The sequence below is a fragment of the Ictidomys tridecemlineatus genome, chromosome 1, assembly GCF_052094955.1.
Source record: "Ictidomys tridecemlineatus isolate mIctTri1 chromosome 1, mIctTri1.hap1, whole genome shotgun sequence".
Lineage (NCBI taxonomy): Eukaryota > Metazoa > Chordata > Mammalia > Rodentia > Sciuridae > Ictidomys > Ictidomys tridecemlineatus.
The window spans coordinates 93,292,243-93,309,169 of NC_135477.1; the positions used below are offsets into that span (position 1 = coordinate 93,292,243).

General features: G+C 36.0%; 1 protein-coding gene across 1 annotated transcript in view; it reads right to left on the reverse strand.

Annotated features, from left to right (window-relative positions):
• Hapln1 (hyaluronan and proteoglycan link protein 1) overlaps positions 1-11,360 on the reverse strand; it is a 65,059-nt gene extending 53,699 nt beyond the window's left edge. Inside the window, exon 1 of the mRNA XM_005315665.4 lies at positions 11,130-11,360. The gene's annotated coding sequence lies outside the window, so the exon portion shown is untranslated. The remainder of the gene's footprint in view (positions 1-11,129) is intronic.
• Positions 11,361-16,927: the final 5,567 nt, after the last annotated feature.

Consider the following 16,927-nt stretch of genomic DNA (forward strand, 5'->3'; position numbering starts at 1 on the left):
ACAATTGTATTGTTCAGGTCTTTCAGTCACAGCAGTGAAACAGCTGACTAAAATACTTAGCATCTAATTTTAAAAACACATTAATCACTTAAGGCTTTTTACCTGAGACTTGTGATAGGTAGAGCTCCTTTGAATCTATTTCTCTTTTTAGTTTTATTATCTTGTCTTTTGTGGTCATTTAACCCTGTTAGCTGGTATGTGATTTTAGATAAGGCTAGGAAGGCAACCTCAAGCCAGGTCAATAAGAACCTTGCAAACTGTATTAAATAAATTGGATCTAATTTCCATAGCAATGGAAAGGCATCAAGAGCTGTAAGTGGGGATATATTTCCATTTTCCCCCTTTAGAAAGACTGTTCCAGTTTTGGTGTGATGAAATACATTAGAAAAGAACAAGACTGGAGACAGCCCAATGGGTAAGGCTTACAGAATTTCAGCCCAAAGAGGATGTTGTTGAGGGGCAGGATTTATGCTCATAGAGACGAAAAAGGTTGGTTATATTGAGAAGCTATTTATGAGGTAGAATCCACAGGATGACCTTCATGTTTCTGCTCTTGGAAACTGAATCGAGACAAAATGGTGCCATTTACTAAAGAAGATAAAATTGAGGGAGGTTCTAACTCATGAGAAAGGAAAAAGATCATGAGCAAATTATAGAGTTGAAGATATTTACGAGATCTAATAGTGAAGGTATTTAGGATGCTCAGGAGATAAGTCTGTATAGGTACAAAGATCTGGATGTCATCAACATATAAGTGAAAGTGATCTAATTCACAGGAGCCAATGACAGTGCACAGGGAGAAAGTGTAGAGAGTGAAGTGTCTTGGGCAGAGGCTGTTGGAATGAAGACAGCTAAGAAACAGGCAGATCTGTCTTTAAAAGCCAGGAAAGGAGTCTGAAATGGAGTAACCAAAAGAGTCTGGATATCTAGGCATGTGGTGTCAGAAAATCCAAGGTAGAGATTACTGGGAAGGGTACTCGGTCATCAGTACTAAATGCCACTATGAAAAACAGTCATTGGTGACAGCAGTGATAAGCGTTTTAACCAAAGATGAAACTACATTAAGTGAGTTGAGGAGAGCATGGGAGTAAACACACAGGCAATTCATGAAGTGTGGTGCTATGGTTCCAGTATGTCCTCAAGTGTTAATATGCTAGAAGTTTGTTCCACAGTGTGGGGATGTTGAGAGGTGGTAGAATCTTTAAGAGTGGACCTAGGCTGGGTGCAGTAACACACACCTTCAATCCTAGTGACTCAGGAGGCTGAGGCAGGAGGATCCCCAGTTCAAAGCCAGCCTCAGCAAAAGCAAGGTGCTAAACAACTCAGTGAGACTCTGTCTCTAAATAAAATACAAATTAGGGCTGGGGAAGTAGCTCAGTGGTCAAGTGCCCCTAAGTTCAATCCCAGGTACCAAAAAAAAAAAAAAAAAAAAAAAAAAAGAGTGGACCTATTGGGGAAATGGTTAACTCATAGAGGCATCACCCTTGAGAGAGATTAATGCTGGTCTTGTAGAACTAGTTCTCCTGTGAGACCAAGTTGTTATAAAAGAGCAAGCCTTGACCCTGAATTCTTCTCTAGCTTTCTGTCTTACCAAATGATCTCTTCTGAATACACTACACCATACCATGCCATCCACCATGAAGCCTTTACCAGAGCTAAACAGAAGCCAACACAAGAACCTCCAGAACTGTGAGCCAAATAAACCTCTTTGCTTATAAGGTACCCACCCTCAGGTGGATTAAAATGGATTAATACATTTGCATCCAATGGGAAGGAAGAAGATTGGTAGAAAGAATGCACATGAGATTAGAGTAAGTTTCATATTTTAAAAATAAACAAAGAAAATATTTAACCATGATAAAATGCCAATAGGTAGAAATAACCAAAGTAAAGAAGATGAAGATACAAAAAAAAAAAAAAAAGAAAATTGCAGAAAATTCTCTGAGAAGACTAGAAGAAATGGGATCCAGAACTCAGAAATCAAAATCTGCTTGAGACTCTAAAGAGATTTTTAAATATTATTTTAACAAAAGTAAAATGAGTATGTGGGAGTACAGTTTAGATCTCAGTTTGGTGTCACAGAAGTGAGACAGTTCTTTATAGACGACTTATCTTTTCAATATTAGGAAGACTTGAACATTTGCTACTGGGAGTCTCTAGTGCTAAAATATTTCAGAAATACAGTAGAACTGTCATATAGCATTAAATATCCAGCTTATGTCATAAGTTAGGTAAGCACCATCAGATACCGTGAATATGTCCCTCTCTTCAGAGTGTTGTGAAGTTGTGAGGTTTTCCTAGAAGTTCATGGTAGACTGAAGTAAGGTGGAGAAAATGGACAGATTCATCATGAAAAAGAAGTTTGTCTGGCAGATTCCATCACAGAAGACAAGAACAAGGACATTGAGAATGTTTGTGACCATGATGAACAATGGAGAAAGAAATGAAGATGACCAGGAATGAATAGGTAGGAAGAATGTAGGAAGTCTGAGACAGATTTCAAGTCAGTTTGTTGACCAACTAGTTAAGAAGTTCAAATTTTCTAGTTTTAGTGACTGAGATTATGTTGATTCTTAACTTATCTATAAGTGAGCAGTTTTCTTGGGACAGATTTGCTTATACTTGTTTTGTTGGTACAATTAATAAGGTATCCTTTTTTACCTTCAATGTTGCCCTTGTCTTGATAAAAGAGAGATGGCACAAACAGGCGTGGTCCATAGAAGATAATGAATTCAATTTCAGAAACATTGCATTCATAAAGCTTATGGCAATTTCAGATTGAGAGTTCAAGTAAATTTGCAGATACAACAAAATTCATCCTTTAAAGACAAATTCAAATGGCACTGAATAACGTAATTTAGTGATTATCTGAAAAACTGTCTACTAATTTGTAGAAAAATTCACTCAGAAAATATTTGCACTACATACTTGATGATACTTTCTTGATATTAAAGTATATGGCATTTGGGGGTAAATTTAAAAAAACATTTATCACATGAGATAATTTTATTATATATCAAGTGATCAATCCGGATGTTCAAACTGGATTTATTATATTGAGTAATACTTCAAAGTATCACAAGGTGGCAGCAAAGTTACAATATAACATAATTAACAAAAAAATCCTTTCGGATGTTCTGCAGTTAGAATATTTGACAGATTATACCTGTTGTCCACTATATACTTTTATGAATTATGATTTTTCAATTAAAAATAATCATTCTGTCCTATCATTATTGTCAACTTGAAAAATGGAAAACATCTTCACTAATGTACATTTATGGAATTTTCAGAAAAGCTATATGTGGAGTATATAATGCCATAGTTATAAATGTTCTATTAATTTTTCATCTTTATTATAATATTTTAGTTAAATAATTTTATTAAGATAATTTTAATTTATTTATCTTACTAGTAAATATGAATTTAGTAGCATAAAGTTTGTAGCACTGAGATTAGCACCTGTTTAGCATGCACAAGGCCCTGGATTTGACCCCAGCAGCACTAAAAATTTAAAAATTAATAAATTTAATAACTTCATTCATTGACTTTTATAAGGGGAGTGTTCAGAAGTCTCATGGAGAAATTCTTAGTCTTCATATTCCAGTTATAATAACTTCAACGGGAGGTAGGTTTGCCAGATTTAGCCACCTAGTTAATTTTGAGCATTAGAAAAGCAAGAAATTTTTATTTAGTAAAAGTATGTCCCATGCAATATGAGACACATTTACATTGAAAATTATTCTAGCATCCATTTTGTTTTATCTGATCACACTATTGGGGAGTAAGAGAACTAGAAAGAAAAAATGCAACTTGCTGAAAAGACCAGAGAATCCAAGATTACATACTTTAAATCTAACCTAAGATTTAGAAGTCTTGAAGATCAAGGAACTAGGAAAAGAATTACAAATGAATTTGAACTAGGATTCATTCTGTGGCCAGCTCCTTTACATGTTAAGCGAAACAACATGGGTTATGGTTAATCAAATACTCTGGTGAATTACCATCTATGCCACACATTGATTACTGATTTTTAAACAAAACATGCAGTAACATATATTTAAAGCTAGCTCAGTATTGGACAAAATTGAATAAATAACTACCCAGGGTCTTACTCTGGGCTATCATTATGAAAATCTGTCATTAGAGTACCAAGGCTCAGAAATGCCATTTTAATTTCATTTAATTCAACAAACATGTCTGGAGTTTTCTATATGCAGAAGACTCACAAGAACTGTGAAATACAAGGATGAGCAAAAGATTTCTGTTATGCAACTCAGTGAACATTTGTAATTGACAAAAATAGAGTTAATGATGGTATTAAAAATAATGGCCAAACTCATTCTTACTAATTTTTCCCTGGGTTTCAGGTTTTGGTCAACTGTTTCTACCTTTCTTGTTCTGGTATGACCTCTTCTCTCTTCTAGATGATTTCTAACTACCATTTTATTGCCACTGATTCCAGACCTTTATTTTTAGCCTTTACTTCCCCAATGTATTTGAGACGTATACACGGAACTCATGTGGGTTCTTAGCTGTCTCAGAGGTATTTCATTAACTTTACTCATCATTTCCTCCCTGAGACTTTTGTTCTTCTTACATTCCCACTCTTAGTTATTTGCATCCCTATTCATGTGATCATCCATCCTTGAAACATTTACATCATTCTAGACTTCTCCTCCACATCCAATTACTGCAACCTTGGTAGATCCTACCCACGTGGTTGCAAATGCCTCTGAACAGACTTCTTCGCTCCAGGCTTGCTTTTCTTACATTTAGAAATTTATTGACATTCTCAGTTAATCTTAGTTACATTTTTAATTTAATACTACAATCATTTCTTAAATCTGGGAGCACCTTATGAATAGCATTCTTGATGGTCAGAAAGAAGACTCATAAGGAAACAGAACAGGAGCCAGGCAATGGTCTGAGTTGAGAGGTGTTTCGACTTTTAAAAGTACAGGCACTGGGGATAGGAGTCTAAGAGCCCCTGAAGCCCCATGTTCTGCATATTACTGGGCATTGACAGAAACAGCAGTAAGCATTTATAGAACACCTACTGAATGTAATTTGCAAGTGCCAGCGAGGTGAATTAGGCAAGCTAATGATCCCTCTCCTCTAGGTGAAGAAAAGACAGAGAAAAAAATGTATCTCCAAATCAAATGTATCTCCAATACTGCTAGTTCTAGCAATCTGAGAAGTGGTAAGCACATACTTAAATTATAGGACCAGAAAAGCATCTTACAGGATCACCAGATTAAGGTGACATAATCCAATGGTATGTAATTTTAAAAACTTACATAGATTAATTTAAAATACCTAATAAAACATGATGATCATTATGCCACATTAATTAAACAAAAAATGAGAAGGAATGATTTTGATTAGTGTTACTTTATAAAGCCAAAGTAGATTTTAGGATTTTTTTTCCCTGCAAATTTAGTTTTCCAAGGTCTATAATCAGCATCAATGCTGAAAGCTCTCTAAAACCAATTGCACTTAGAAAACTGAGCATGTATATTTTAAAAGATGTTAGCTTTGACTCAAATTTTCAACAGCAAGAATAATTCCTGTGCTTTTCCTATACATATCGCTATATTCATCCAGTTCCTTGACTTTGAAGAGTTTTTCCACCAAATGTGTGCATTCTCCCTGCTGCCTCCCACAAAGGCTGGATATTTTGGATTCATGAGAACCCCAAACAGGGGAATGCAAGAAGCCATGGATTCTCTACCTATCCAGGGGCCGCAACTGAAACTCTTAATGAAGGGCTGAGAAGATCCCTAGCATTTGTTATGTTGAAATAACCAGGAATGTTCAAACAGGAAATGGTTTGAATGATTCTAAGGGTGAAAGCAGGGAGATTTGTCTGATTAAGTCACAGAGGGGTGTTTAAAAGGGCAGGTTGATCAGGTTCTGATCAAAGGAGCCAGTGGCTAACAGAAAACATGGTTTTTGTCTATCCTGTAAATAAGCCTTGAGGGAATCCTGTGTCTTCACATAGGGAGTGTGGATAACTGAGAGACTGAAGACCATGGAGGACAAAACTACACTTAATTATACTCTTCAGTGTAAGAGTGGGAAGGCCTCTAGATGTTTTAAATTCTTTTTACAGAAAACAGAATATTTACTTTAAGAGATAAAAGACTTGTAATGTAAATGTATGAGTAAAACTCATTCACACTTAAGTGTAATCAAGAAATCAATAAACAGGAGAAGTATCAGATCCTTGGGCTTACAGGGCTGGAGAGCAGGACAGGAGTCTCAGTTTATGAGGTAGAAGCATTTGGAAAGTTTGGATAAGTGCTAAGGAAGGAGACCCAGAAGACTAGAAAGTCAAGTTTCACCTATTTGGCAAATTTTACTAGTAATTCATTATGTGTGCTCATCTGTCTCCTCCTCTAGTTTGTGAACTCTTTGAACAAATTACTATAAAACACCTAGCATGGTGCATCCCTGGTGCAAATGCTAAGCAGTAAATCATTCTTGCTCCGATTAACTTTTAGTTGCAAATGGGTGAAGAACTATTGTGTACAAAATGCATTTTTGCTTTTCCTCTTTAAGCAGACATTATTGGAACTCTAGCCTTCTTGAGGCTCTGGAGCATCAGAGTGCCCACCTAGGCTTGTTTGTGCCCACACAACCAAAATCAAAAGTTCTTACTCATTCTTCCCAGGAGATGGCAAACAAGGAAAATGAATTCTTAAAGATACCAGCTCAAAATTATCTTAATCCTAAAACTATGAGGCTAGAACTTTTGGTTGTTTCTCCTACTCAAATTATACTTTCAGATCTTGCAGTGTTTTAGGTTCATTATCATTAATTTTGACTTTCTGATTATTTTATATCATATTTTTCCTTTTACAAAGTGAAAAGCAGGGTCCACCACATAGTGGTAGCACAGTACCTGGGAAATAGCTGGTGTTCAATACAATTTTGTTGAATGAAAAAAAAAATGAACAAATGAATGAAAGACTGAGAAGATCTCCCAAAATTCAGAGTCAAAATGAGAAAAAGTCACATTGTATGGACTGAACCAATAGTCCATAAAACTTAGTGAAAATTAAAATATTATTTAATTTCAATTTTATCTTAAAGTAATTGAAATTTATTGAAACTAATCAAGTAAATTTTGTTCTCTTTTGATGTTTGGGTTTGACACAAGGGAAATTTCTGTTATCCTGACAAGACTGATAATCACCCTTTATTCCAAATTATTTTTACTCTGATTAGTTTGTGGTTTTGTTTTGTAAATAATTATCTGGTCTTCTAGGATTATCTACATTCAAATACCACCCCTCTTAAATTATAAAACAATGACTAGATACTCAAAATAATCCAGCAATATCTGGTATTTAAAACATATCCTGAATTTCTTTGAGAAACTTAGCTAAGAATCCATCCATCTCCTCCTGTGTCATCATAAGTGGGTAAAGCTAATGACACAGAATTATAGTATAACAGACTCTGCTTCAGACCAGTTCAGTGGGTGTGGCTGTTGTCTCTTATAGAATTTGTCTTTGTCTAGTACCATTAAGGCATCTGAAACCATTAAAACTTCTTGTAACACAATTTTCCAATCCATGACTAAACTTCAAATTACAAGACCTCTGTCTTTTAGGCAATCTCTCACTAGCTTTCTCCTAGAATGAGTATCTGATTCATTCTAAATAAGATAAATTACAGATTTTTTTTTTCTTGGTGGATAATGACCTGTTGGGTTAAGATGTTGTGCTTTGTTTTGCAGAAGGAATGCTATTGATTCCAGTCATCACCTCGGATCAGAATGAGTCATATTTTGTGGCATTCATGCAAAAGGACTTAATGAGCAGCTCTCCTTTGTACACTCTGGAGGTCTCACTGCCTTGCAGAAAACGACAATTTCCCTAAACAGGAATTTTCTATTCCACAACAGCTGGCCTAACTCTATTTATGTATTGCATCTCAAAAGATTAGCAAGTAACAAATTTGTATTTTTTCCCTTCTGAAGCATTTTACCTTCTGATCTGAATTTCACAACTTGTCTTGATTAATGCTGATATGCTGAACACTGTTGCCATTAAGTCATATATCTTGCAAGAAGCCAATTGAAGTAATAATTCATATATCTCCTAGAGAAAAGTTTTTGAAAACAGTGCAATACTTAGATAAATTAATCTTGTGTGATATCCTAATGTTTCAAATGCTGGTTTTCCATATGGACATTCTTGTCTAGGATTTTTTTTTCTGTTATGTTAATCTAATGAAAACAAGTTTCTTGCTTTAAAAATGCTTATGAGTAGCTGGGTGCAGTGGCACAAGCCTATAATCTCAGTGGCTTGGGAGGCTGAGGTAGGAGGATCATGAATTCAATGTCAGTCTCAGCAAAAGTGAGGCACGAAGCAATTATTTGAGACGCTGTCTCTAAATAAAATACAAAATAGGGCTGGGGATGTGGCTTAGTGGCCGAGTGCTCCTGAGTTCAATCCCCAGTACCCACCACCAAAATAAATAAATAAATATAAATGCTTATGAATAAATATAGATGAAGTTGTCCTGCATGTCAATTATTAGTGTTTAGAACAATATTTTATAAAATATCCTTGATTATCTAAAAGCAATTTTCACTATTGTAGTTTTCCATTTGGTGAAAAATATAAATAATATGTAACAAAATGTACTAATATCTGTATGCTAACCTTAGCTAGTACTCTGAGCACATACCCCAATATTTGACATTTAGTTAATGTTCAACAACGTCAACCAAATGAGTTTCAGAAGTTTTTGCTGGTGAAAGAGACTTCTTTGACTCATCCACTAGGTGGCGAACAGGGACCGTGCTTCACATGTTCCACCATGACAAACCCTCCTATTCACAGTGTAAATAAAGAGCTGTATTATTAATTTATACCATCCCATCCTCTCTACACCTAATATTTGTTTAACCAGCTGTTTCCTTTAATCCTCCTTAAACACTATTGATTAAAATCCCAAATATATTCAGGTCTCCACTGCTCCCTACTTGGCCCAATAACATTTTGTTAGCTTTAAATGACAGGCTAAGTACATTTAAATGACATAGACTAAGTACTATGGTTACTAATAATGACTGCAGAATGTTGGAAAATTAATTAGAAGCAACAGAAGACTCTAATATGAAAGTTATTCTCAAATTTGCCTTACATTTTGTTGAAATTTTAATTGGTGGGATACCATTTCTCTTAAAAAGATAGCCTAGAAAATAAAATGTACATGGGGCAAAAGGAAATGAAAACTAGTATTTTCTGAAGAAGGGAGTAATTTTCTGAATATGATTCTTGTTCATCTTTACAAAGATGAAGTGCAGTGCTACCTTCATGAGCTCAGAAATGGCTACTCTTCCACACCTCCAATGGTGAAAGGCATGACTGTTCACTAGACTGCCTAGTAATAAAGTATCTTTCTACTTAGCTCTGAATGTGTTTATCCTGGATGTGTTACTTGTTCCCAAAGAAGGAAAATGAAGTGAAACCACTAGGGATATAACACGTTGATTCTTCTCTGTGAAAGTTACTTCAGTACTTCTAAATTATAATGTCAGTCATTCCTCTGAGAGACAGGGCCTTGTTGAAAATAAATGGCTCCCTTTATAAGAACATGATGTTTCCCCCTGTCTTGTATCTTTTTGAAAGCCAGGGCCTACTGGGAACTTCTGTTTTTAATACTGGTCTCTTGGGTACATTCCTTCTGTGGACCAGAGGTCTCTTGAGGTTGTTGGTTTTTTGCTAATCATTTAATTAGCTCTAAGTGAAATTACTTCTTATCTAGTTTTTCTAAGCTATTTCTAATTTAATCGAGAGGTCATCAAAAAGATAACTGGTTTACCCTGCTGAAACACAATTTTAATAATAGATATCAAAAAGTGACTAAATAATAAAGCTTTGACAGACATTCCATATCATTGAATGAAAGGGAAATTTTCTTTCACTCATACACATAAATGAAACTGAAGTTTAAAAACGGAAGTTATCCAGAAAGAACTACAATGATATATTTTTGGTAGACAATATACCCATTTTGAGATTCCATTAAAATATTGAAGTCACTGAAATGTGTGTAAAATTACTGCTAATTTAGGACACTGAAATAACCAAATTGAAATGCTTACCAGAAACTACATTTGCAATGAATAGCCATTACATTTCCTTAGAAATTAATTTACAGACTTTATTTTTTAAGAACCTCTAGCGTCCAAAAGCCCAGCCAGTATATTTGATTTTATGACATCACACTGGAACATGTACAGGAACACTTTCCACCCTAAAAATTCCCAAATGTACTGGCCACTGTGTGTATTTTTCCAATGATAAATGAAAATAAAATAATTTATTTTCAAAATAACAAATAATCTTATTTTTAACACAAGTCATATCCAATGGAAGAAAACAAATACAACTAATACCCAAAACCTTCAGGTTTATCTTCAATGGTGAATAACCTCAATATAAATAATTCCTCTAAGTAAATTTTAAAATAATCTTAATAACTATGATTTTAAAAATTTTGGCATATAGAAATTACCTAGCAACATTGCTGTATGTATAAAATACATCATGACTCTCTGGTCTTCATTTTATAATTAGCTGGAGAAGACTAGACCAAAGATGATAAAATTTTAAAAAATTATTAATCTAACAGGTATTATCTATGACTAAAATATCTTTCCAATTTTCATCAATCTATATAGTTCCTTCAACAAAACTCATAAATCTGGGATGGGCATTTCCATGCCTCACTCTTCCTTCAGCCTATACCATCCTTTTTTCATCTCAGGTGCTATAAAAATGCTTACTGAAATACAGATGGAAAAGTCACCACTTGGAAACCATGAGCCTACCAGCTTTATAGTAGCACTATCAAAAGCTAGAAAAACTAGAGTTAATTTTCCCCACTTCCAGATTGATTCCTGTTTTTTACAACAGGATCTTATCTGATAATATGAAGCTTAAAAAAGTTTGGGTGTCATTACACTGAAATGAAAACTGAAGAAAATAATAAAATTCATTGGATATATGTATACATTACATATGCATTGCTCTCTGAAATCTTAAAGGCACCAAGGTATGCCCGAAAAAGGAAAAAAATATATATATATATTTTGGAAGTTTTACCTTGTCCTGAAATCCAGAGATTCAGATGCCCTCAAGTCCCACTTAAGTTGGAAGCTGGAGATCAAGTGAAGCTAGCGCTCTTTCTCCTCACCTTAAGTTTGTCTCTGGGTGAGTGTGTGTGTGGGTGGGTGTGCGCGCGCGCCCGCGTGTGTGTGCAGAATGTCTCTTTGTGGCGCTGGATGGCAGAGGTCCTGATCCTGGGAAGAAGGAGGCACTTTTTCTCACCAAGAGCAGAAGAAAAGCAAAGCGTCACCAGGAAAGTTCTCCTCCCAGATCCCCTAATTACAGCCTAACGTGCACTTCATGCAAACTTCAGGGAGGAAGGGAGGGGCAATTCTGTGCCCAGACCTTGTAAAACAGCAGCCTCTTAGATGACTTTCCCCTCTGCTCAGATCCCAGACCATCCCTCTCTGGGGTTAAGGAAAAGCGGCGATCTCAACCACCAGACCCCACCCACACGAACACTTCATTCCTTGATCTGTCCAGAGGGGATGGAGGAAGGGTCTGTGGAATGGTCTGTGAGGCAGCTGGGTGAGACAGACCCCCCCCCACACTTATCGCCTTGTTTTTATAGTCCCTGCTTAAACAGAAGATCCAATGGTTCTTCCTTAACAAATAGACAACTGTGATAACAGCACATAAAACTTTTTTAACTTTCTAAACTTTTACCAAATCGCCTTTAGCATATTTTTTGTTTGATGGACTCAGTATCAATATTGGTTTTAAATTTTTTTTAACAAACAACTGCTATTGTATCGCTAAATGACAGTGCCCAAAGAACCTGGATTTATTTATAGAGTGAGGAATGCAAGGGGAGACGGGATGGGTGGAGTTGGGTTATGGATCCATACTCAGGATTAGAACCAGATGGGGACAGGGCGCGCAAGCGCGCGCGCTTACACACACACACACACACACACACACACACACACACACACACACACACACACACACACCTAAATAACCACTAGGGAAGATGCCGGGACACGAAAGAAACGCCTCCTGGACAAATAGACATTTATTTATAACTTGAGGGAGAGTATATAGGTCCATTGATTCCCGCCTTGAGTAACCAAGGGTTTTGGAGAGGAAACGGCTTCATATTTCAATAACAGAGCAACCTTTGATGGAGCCTAGGAAAGGGAAAAAAAGAAACACACCGCAGGAAGCAAACGGCTGTTGAAGCAGTCGGGAGGAGGGAACGGGTCTGGCCCGGGGATTGGGGACAAGCAAACAAGCCCGACAGGCCCGAGCCAGGGAGAAGGCGAGACACAGGCGGCCAGCCTGAGAGTCTGGGGTGCAGCGCGCGGCGGGCGCAGGGCGCTGGGAAGCATCCAGGGCTGCTCCGCCTCGCCCGGGGGTCTGCCCCGCAGGCGGAGGGGAGGCGCGGATAGACTGCGGGCTCCTTCGCACCGCAGCGACTCAGACTGGGGCCAGAGTGGGGAAGAGGACCCATGGCACAAAGGGTCTTATGGGACCGGGGACTAGTGGGCAGAAAAGCTAGGAAGGCGGGGTTGGAGGGACCGCGGTCAGGGGACACTGGTGGGTAAATGAGCTCGTGGTGGGCAGGCGATCGAGATCTGAGCCGTCCCGGTGGCGGAGAGCGGCGCTATTGTCTTAGAGATAAAGCCTAAACTGCAGTGGTCACTGCTTCCTCATGGCCTCTGGGGAGAGGCGGGAAAAGAAGAGATAAAAAAGAAAAAGCTTCTTCCCGCCTTTCTCAGAAGTATCCGAGCGGTTCTTGGCTCCAGGTCATTGGATCCTTGAGAAATTAACACGTGATTATTGGAATTTTCTTTTACTTTTCTTTTCCTTTTCTTATTTTGGATCAAAGACTAGCCAAACACATTCCCCATTAGATGAAGATAGTTACACTGGAGCATAACTCCAGTCTTTCAATCAGGAAATTCAACACTTTTCTGAAAATTTCAAAACCTGGGCATAACTCCTTTCCGTTTCCTTTTTCATTTATTTTCTTTCCCCCCCGCCCCCTTCCTTTTTCATCATAGAGGAAACAGGTTAAGGGTTTTGCAATTCTGTTAACATAGTGACTATTGAGGCCTCCACAGTAACGGAAAATCAAAATCAGATACATCTGTACTTTTCAACTGTGAAGTGTTTTTATATTTTTTTCTTGAAAATGTCTAGGATGGTGAACGTTTTAAAGAATATAAAGGAATTAGTTTTAAATATATTACAATTTTTATATTAAAGCACCACAAAAGTGGTGAGGCTGGTGGTGTATGGCTCAGAAATTACATAAGGACAGTTTAAACACTGATCTTCTTTCTCTAGCTAAAAACCTAACTTTTGGCAGTTGCCTGGGAAGTAAATGAGATCAGCTGTTTCATGGAGGGCATGCATTCCCTTATCTTGTGCTTGCTGTGTTCTCTTACAGCCTGAAGAGAATCCATTGCATTCTCCTTGAAATTCTTGATTAGCCATATAAGACAATGTTTGCCAAATTAGTTACACCATAGTATGTTACTAGATTTTTTTTTTCAATTTCAGGTGTAACCCCAACAATTCAGTTAGGCTTCCAGAAATAATGACAGCTTCTTACCTCTGCTACTCTTGACAAGTCATCCTGTCAATCCCTCCCCACCTCTACTTCCAACTTCCTCTTCTCAGTTGTATAATTAACTAGTTTCTGCTGAAAGATCCCAAGTGCTTTAATCACAAATAGTTTTCTTGTCTATAGTGTGTGCTTTTAAGTGTTATTGAAGCTTAGTTTAATTGACATTATGTACTTTCCATTTACTTCTGGGTTCAGAAGATTTGCTAATTATTTAAAATTTACCTTAGAATTAAATATCTTTTAAAAAAGATTTTTGTGTTCACTTAACGTTCAGCCAAGTAACTTCTTAGAGGTGTAATTTAATTTGATTAGGCATTAGAATTTTGCATCAGGGCATAGGTACTATAAGAAGCTATAGTAAAACAATTAAAAACAAATAAGCAAAAAAAATGCATATCTATTTCATGATTTTTAATATTTTACAATGGTGTAAATTATAAAAAATTAAAGATCCAAATGTCTTCTCAAGAAATAAAACATAATGAAAAAAATGTTTTGTATTTAAAGATTCCTGCTAATTACGAACATTAGTAATTTGTGTGGAAACTCATATCTTTCATTGTATTTTTAATTTTGTTTTGTTTTGCTTGATGGTTTTGTTTTCAATTTTGTGAAGGCCAGAAGGCCACCTTTTTTTTAATTTCAAGAAAAAATAAAAATTTCTATATTACTTTTTACAATATTTATGCTTAGGATTCTTGTCAGATTCTACTTTAATTACCTGACTAGTGGTCTAGTGCTAGAAATACAAAACCCTAAAAATCAAAGTTGAAAATCAAAGCCAATTCTGTAAAAGTTAACCTACACACACAGTTCAAAAAGAGAACAATAAATACACTTAGGGAAGGTCTTGTTTAGTCTAACACAAAAGTATTTTAATAATAAGAAAAGTCAAATGGGTGTTATAAAATGTAACTTCTTATTCTTTTGCTATAATTAAGACAATTTGTACAATTAGAATGAATCAAAAAAAATATTGAACTTTTTAAGTGCCCAAAGGCACCTTTTACAAATTTAAATACGTGCACAATATGAGCATAGAAAGAACTTTTTCAACATTTAAAAAATATCAAACTAAAATATCATCAATGTTCCATATGTAATAAATTCCCAAGCAAGGTATTCCTCCTGGTATATTATATTTCTGATAAAATATACATTTATACTCAAATGGGGATTATCTAAATTTATCCCCTCTTCAATCTCTGAAACAGGCTGCTCTATTATCCACTGAATTCCAAAGAATTGCTTCCCTGTGAACTCTAGTTTCCTGGAATTTTTGCCTCAGGCTAATATTATACCTGGTTGACCATCTGCTAAGATAAAGGTGCAGCTATGTGCACTTTGAGGTACCAGGGGGAGGAAAGCCATTTGACCTTTCCTGTCTGAGGGCTCAGAACTTCATTAAAGCACCTCTTGGGATTGCGACATAGCCATGAGAAAGACACCGTTTGTAATTAAGTCCTTCCCACTGGCTATATCCTGGTTGAACTCAATGATTAAAATACAAATCCAATATTCTAAATGGTTACAAAGCATTTGATAAAAGGTTATTTTGCTTTTAATGCAATGGGGGAGATAACTTTCCAAGGGCTTACTTTTTGTGCTCATTCTCAGAAAGTGTCCTGCAGACTGACTCTTCAAAGGGCAAACTAAATAATTAGGCTATAAATTGTTCAAATGTTAAAAGCAGAGCTGTTCCAGAAGCTGGTAAGGCCAAAAGAATATCATACGGAGTGATGAATATCCTTGACTCCTAAGAAGGAAGTGCCTGTATGTTCTCATGTTAGATTGGTTTTGGTTTCATTACCTTTATTTATTGTTCTCTCAATACATTTCTTCTGCCCAGAATGCCCAAACTCTTCCTTTATTATTTTTCAATGAATTGTTTATTTCACTATTAACGGGATTCTGTTCATTTTGTATGTAATAAGGCCCGGGTTCAATGTTATTTCCTTTGCCATGCTTTGATCATCTTAATAGTCAGTATTATGATTGAAAGCACCAATTTGCTCCTTTTATACTGCCTAGGACTTACATTTCTGTTTTCATGTATTTAGTTCTTTCAGCAGGCGCACCATAAGCTCTCTGAAGGCAGATATTATATTTTTGCACCTTCAATGTCTAGCACATAGCTGATCAAAAAAAAATGTTTATTGGCTAGGTGCAGTGGTGCACTCCTATAATCTCAGTGGCTCCAGAGGCTGAGGCAAGAGGCTTATGAGTTGAAAGCCAGCCACCTTAAAAGTGAGGCACTTTTATTTAGAGATCCTGTCTCTAAAAAAAATACAAAATAGGGCTTTGGATGTAGCTTATGGTGAGTGGCCCTGAATTAAATCCCTGATACTACCCCCCAAAAATGTTTACTGCTATTGTTGAAATGATAAGATTCTTTGTAGCTGGAAGAGAAAACAAAAATAAATGAGAAAAGGTAGTTATTGAATAAGCTACTTCAGAGAGAGTTTTGCATCTAATAGCCAATGGCATAAATAATAAATCATCAAAGGTTGATTAATCATTTTATCATTGTTATTGATCTCATATAATTAAAAGAAACATAATACATATTTTTCTTCTAAGCTTGGCTGATGAGTGATTACATAAATCATAATCAACTAAGATAAAATATTTGCCTCTTATAAGAAACTAGATTGTGGTTAGTAACAAAATAGTGTTATTATCTCAGAATTACAATATCAGTCACCTGAATATTGATTTTTTTCACTTGCATTTATATAGTTCTTTTAAATTTAAACCAGTCATTTCTGTTAGTAAATGTACTCCCCTCTATATTTGCTTTCTGCTCTTTTTTCTTATAACTTTCAGAGAAAAGGTTGTTAAGTCTAATTGGGCTGGAGTGATTTATATCTAGTCTTTCTTAGGGTGAAATGGGTGAATTAGCTAATGCATCAAGGTTGGCACAGGGCAACACTACTCAGGAAAGCTTGAAGTATATGGCTTTGATTATTTGTAAGTGAAAGAAAATAGTCTAGAATTCTCATGGAGATAGAGTGAAAGACAGGAATATACTGTATCAGAAGTCTGAGAAGACAAATTTCAAAAGAGAGATTAATAGAGTACCAAGTTTAGGAATAGTCTACCAGAAGAGAACATTAATATAAATACTTAAGACAACATACCTCTTGCTAAAATTTCATTTAAGTATTTTGGAATAAACATCTGAATATTTTTGAAATGTTACACATGTGTATGAAAACTT